This window comes from Dipodomys spectabilis, unplaced genomic scaffold, assembly GCF_019054845.1.
Source record: "Dipodomys spectabilis isolate Male_0828 unplaced genomic scaffold, ASM1905484v1 ptg000033l, whole genome shotgun sequence".
In the NCBI taxonomy this organism is placed as follows: domain Eukaryota; kingdom Metazoa; phylum Chordata; class Mammalia; order Rodentia; family Heteromyidae; genus Dipodomys; species Dipodomys spectabilis.
The window spans coordinates 2,052,868-2,058,710 of NW_024870710.1; positions in this window are offsets into that span (position 1 = coordinate 2,052,868).

A 5,843-nucleotide genomic window follows, 5' to 3' on the forward strand; every position below is an offset into this window, starting at 1 on the left:
GGGAAGGGATGTGAAGGGTAAACAAAGGAGAAGGCTGCAATGCTTGATAAGAAATGTACGCATTATCCTGCCCATGTAATTGTAACCCCTCTGTACAGTGTGTTCACAAAAAAAATAAAATTATAAAAAAAGATATAAAAAAAGAAGACCCTTCAAATAACACAACTTTGAAACAATAAGTCCAAGGCCAGTATGTAGATCTATGGGAGTGATATACGGAAAGCATTACTACTAAGTGGAACATGAAGGATGAGGCCACTCTTGTTTTATACTAGATCTAAATCATGGTAGCTAATCATGCAAATTTGTAAAAAGTAGAACAGAAGAGTAATTCTGATTCCAAAACAAGTCAGATATAAGAGCATGGACTTAACTGGAGAAAAAGGTCATGTTGAGAGAGCAGGAAATATAGTAGCAATGAACTGGTGGATAACATCACATTTCCCTTTCGTTTTTAGTTTTTTGTTTTTTGTTTTTTTTTTTTGATGGTTGTGGGTCTTGAACTCTGGGCCTGGGCGATGTCCCTCCCCTCTTCAGCTCAAGGCTAGAGCTCTACCTTTTGAGCCACAGTGCCAATTCCAGTTTTCTGGTGGTTAATTGGAGATAACTGCCTCAGAAAACTTTCGTACTGGTGCTTGATCTGAACTGCAATCTTCAGATCTCAACCTCCTGAGTAACTAGGATTATAGGCTTGAGCCACCAGTACCAGGCTTAAGATCATATTTCTAGCAGTGTACACGCAGAATATGTAATGTCTATGTTCATCTATCTTTGTATGAATTCTTGAGTTAAAAATCTAGGCTACAGGTTAGACTTTACATTCACAAAAATGTTTGTAATTTAAAACCATACTCCTGTAAAAAATAAAAACTAAGAATGTAAAAGTGTCTGGAAAGTTCAGTTTGCATCCAGCCTCGGCAGAACAGTCTTTGCAACACTACCTATAATTAACCAGCCAAAAGCTGCATTGGATGAATGGCTCAAGTGATGGGATACTAGTTATGAGCAATAGTGCTGAATAATAGCCTGATGTTTTTGCATACATACATACAAACATTTACATATGCACAGAAGCACTTATATGTGCAAACACACATATGAAACAACTCTCACAATGTGTAGAAAAGTTGGAAAATAATAGAAAATATTTCCTGAGTAAGACTACAATCAAGTGATAATTTTTAGTATTAGAAAGCCCTCACTGAACTTTTCCCCCAAAAGCTTGAGACTATTACATAGGTAGTGACCAGAGATAGTAAAAGAGCCAAGTAATAATTATTAAAGGGATCGGATCCATAGAAGAATGAATCAGAGACCCCTGCCAGTGTATCTGAAAATGTTCATAACCTGTGTCAAATGTTAGAACATCTTTGAAAATTGTACAGAAACAGTTTGAGCAGTAAGTCTAGTGGATAAGATCATCAGAGAAGTTCAGAATTACTAGTATGTTTCTCCATTAAATAAACCAACAAACTATGGAAGGGCAATGTGATACAAGTCTGGAATTCTAGCACTCAGACTAATACAGGAGATTAGAGAGTGGATTAAATATTAATACCTTCCCTGGACTAGGTAGTATAATTTTGCCTCAATAAAACAAACCAAAGAACAAGAAAGGAATTCACAGTTGGAAGTTTGGGTTAATTTTGTCATTATGTTTTGTCATTATGTCAAGTTTCCTATTGAAATGCAACTCATATATCATCCTCAGTCATGTTTTAAATGCTCTCTTCATTACAGAATACTTCTAGATGCAAAATAGGTCATGATTCCAAACCAAAAATTTGAAACATTTAGTATCATTCTGTTGGATTCCAAAGAAATAATGAAGTATTACAGAAGATTAGCCTGGAGGAACAGCAAAGTTATCTAATGTAGGACTTTGTAGACCTTACTAAATTAGAATTTAGATTTAAAATAAATATCTTTTGCTTGTAATTTCATATTCTATAGGATACTACAAAATACTTTTTAAGTAGAAGTTTTAAATTAAAAATTCACAAATGATTCTGGCATTTTATTTGTCTAGACTATTCTTTCAAGAGAGTTGAAATTAGGACTTGGTTGATAGATAATTTCAACAGTTCATGTATAACATGATAATGTGAATAATCTAGAAAGAGTTGACAATAAATGGATGCTATTAATTTATAAATTTAGAAAAAGAGCATTGTTTTGAGACTTTGGTGTAACATGGTATGAAGAGAGTTATTGTTTGAAATATTTTTTCTTCTATCTGTACATAGCATAGGAAGAAATTTCCTTAATTATATACCTCTGTATACAATAAGAAAAATGCTATGTTTGGGGTTTGTTTTCATTTTGGTTTTGTTGTTTTGTTTGTCCTAGGGCTTGTCGTCTGGGCCTGGGCACTGTCCCTGAGCCTGTATTTTGCTCAAGGCTACTGATCTACCACTTGAACCTCAGTGCTACTTGTGTCTGGCTTTTCCTGAACAGTTTATTGGAGATGAGAATCTAAGGAACCTTCCTGCCTGGGTGGGCTTTGAACCATAATATACAAATCTTTGCCTCCTGAATATCTATGGTAGATGAAAAGATATGTATAAATAGTATTTTCAAGTGTTCTGATCTGAAGAATACCACTTGAGGGAAAATGATGCAGCAAAGTGTAGTGTAGTTTTCTTTCAACAATAGAAAGGGCATAACATTAGCAGAAGTGTAGAATTTTTTCACAATAGTGATAAGCTAGTCATGCTGTGAATTTAAGGAATTTTAAGGTGCACCTTACAAGGTGGAAACTGTTGGGCTAGAATGACTTTACTTCATAAAATGTTGGGATTGATTGTCATTGAAATAATAGCTTACTATGATGAACAAATGTTTACTCTAGAGGAATTAATTATTATAGATATTTCATAGTTTTATCTTCTACCAGAATGTGGCTAGTTTCTCTGTTGACCTTTAAATATGTAATGCACCATTGGAAACTGCATCTATTGCAGAATTAAATAAAATGCATACAGGCACTGTTTTAAATGACGCTGTATGGCATGCTCAGAATTTGAAAATGAGTAGTTAATAGAACACATATTCTGTCCTCTTAACAAATATTCAGTTTTAAAAATTAGGAGTTTCCAGAGTATTGAACTATTTTCTATTTAGTATGAGACAATACTAAAATAATGTTTTTTTTTTTTAAATAATGGCCAGTATATCCTGAAAATTTTGTATAGTTTGATAGCATTCAAGTTGATGACCTTCTGAAAAAGAAAGGGAAAATTAATTCAAAATAGACACCAAATGTTGTTCATTTTTTAAAAAAATTAATATACATAGAATTTCATTTACTATAGAAATACAGTGAAATTGTATTTTATGTAGCTTATTTTTAAATTTAATTTTATTGTCAAGGTGATATATAGAAGGGGTTGCAGTAATTGTAAGGTAGTGAATATCTAAAAAGTCGAACTTTTTATGCCCTCCCTCATTTTTCTCACACTTTTAGTTCACCCCAATACCCCTCACAAGTTGCAATGTGAATATCCTACATGTTGTCTTGTGAGTATTGCTATTGCGTTGGTTTGCCCTTTGTCCTTTGTCTCACCATTTTGTTGTTCCTCTTCCCTTGACAAATTAAGATAAATGTGTATATAATACACAGGATACTGAAATCAAATACAGCAGGGAATAAACCATAGGGGAAAACACAAAAGAAAAAAGAAATCACATAGTACAGTAAAAACAACAACCACAAAGAAAAACCTGTTTCCATGTCTAGTTCATTTTGCTCATCATCCTCTTATATGGTATATACATAGCTGTTGAACCATTCTCCTCATCTGCTAGGACTATCTTAGACATTACCTAATTATTACACATGAGGAAAACCATGGAATCTGTTTCTTTGCGTCTTGCTTATTTTTCTTAGTAGGATTTTTCCAAGTCTTTCCATTTCCTTATGAATTGGAAGCATAGAATTCCACCGTGTGTGTTCTTAATGGATTCGTTCATCTTCTGAGTGGCATACTGGTTTAAATTATGATTTCATGTAAGTATCATTAGGGTCATTCAAAAATGACAGATGCCACCTCCCCAGATATACTAAAATCACGATTTCTAAGTAAGATAGTTTTTTTTATGGTGGTACAAGTGTTGAGATACCTGGATAAGTCTAATGTATTTCTTGCACTGCGTTAGGCAGGAAGACATCATATAGGATAAAAATGGTAGTGACAAAATATTCCCTTGAGAAAGATTTAGGAGGCTTCCAGGTATATGAAGAAATTCAGATAATTTTGAAGAATTTATAAATGTGAGCTTAACTATCTCTCTTTAAATAAAAATTATGTAAGTGGAAGTGCAAAAGAAGAGGAAGAGAAGAAATAACTGACAGCAGATCATTGTTCCAAGTTAGAGTATAAAAAGACATAATCTATAACTTCTAAGTCAGAGACCAATATAATATGTCCCACTTAATTTAGGTACATGCAAAATATTTACTTGGCTTTTTCCTACTTTAATTCTCCAAAATTAATGAAAAATTCTAAGAAAAGTTATGTGATTGCCATTACTTCAACCAGAACACTAACTGTGATGAGCCCTCTTTTTCACAATTTGAACTTGGAAAATAGTCCCTAAGTTGATGATGTTCTGGCTGATTAGAGTCAGAGTAAGGGGCTTCTACTTGTAGAATTATCCCAAAATAGTTTAAAGCAGTTTTCCCCCAAGATATCCAACTTCATTGTCTGAAGCTGTACTTTGAACACACCCTCAAACATGAGTACGTAATTCGAAATTATACTTCAGCATTTCCTTGACACATTCTACTTTGTGTCTTTATCTTTTTTGCGCATTCTTTTTGAGTTCATAGTTGCTCTATTTCCATTTCATCTTTATAACTACTAACAACATTGTTCAACTACCACTTCTTGTTTGCACACACCCAGTGTATGTATCAAGGTACTTTGTCTATATTAAACAATAGGGTAGGACTCAATTTCTGAAGAGAAAAGTTCCACAGTATAACCTATGTCCAAATTACAGGGTGTAGATTTTAAAGCATTTTGAGACAAACAGTGATATTAGAATTGAAAGCCTCCCTAGGGACATTTGTTTGGAGCTCATTAGTTTTCCCAAGAGAAATATAAATATCCACAAAATTTGGAACTAATTAGTAAGAAACCAAATTAACACTAGATCCTAGAAGTTGTCTTAATTCAAGTCACCATTGTATTATTGTTATATCAGAATTCTTCCCTATTTAACAATGTGTATGAGAAAATGAAAGATTTGGATTAAATGGTGAGGGTAATGTCTGAACTCTTCCATTCAATAAGCCTTTACTATGTGTCTAGCATTTGATGACACAGAAGCAAAAAAAAAAAAAAAAAGCTTGATGTTTATTATACCACTTCTTACATACAAGAATTTGTGGCATGTTGATTGACAGGTTTATTAAGCATGGAGATATCCCTAACAAGAATTAGATTTCAATAGAGTATATGACAGTTATGGTTTGTTAATGTCTATTGAGGGATTTTCTGTAGTAAAGAAGAATCATTTCAAGGAGTCTTCAGTCACATCAGTAAAGCTGTATGTTTAATCTAATACTTGGTGTTACTTGTCCTACAATTGTGATGATTAGGCTGCTAAGATATCCAAACAAATCTAAAGATATTTCAATAAAATCCCCATCTGATGAGGATACATGAGTCACTCATTGGACCCATAGGACAAAATAGGCTTGTCTGTGCTGTAGTTCAATCTCTAATCTCCTGTCTAAACAGTCTTGAAAAATATTCACAAAATACCTCTAAGGAAAGTTCATGAGAGTTATATCTGTATAATTCTTCTAAGGTCAGGATAAAATCATTTGTTCTCAG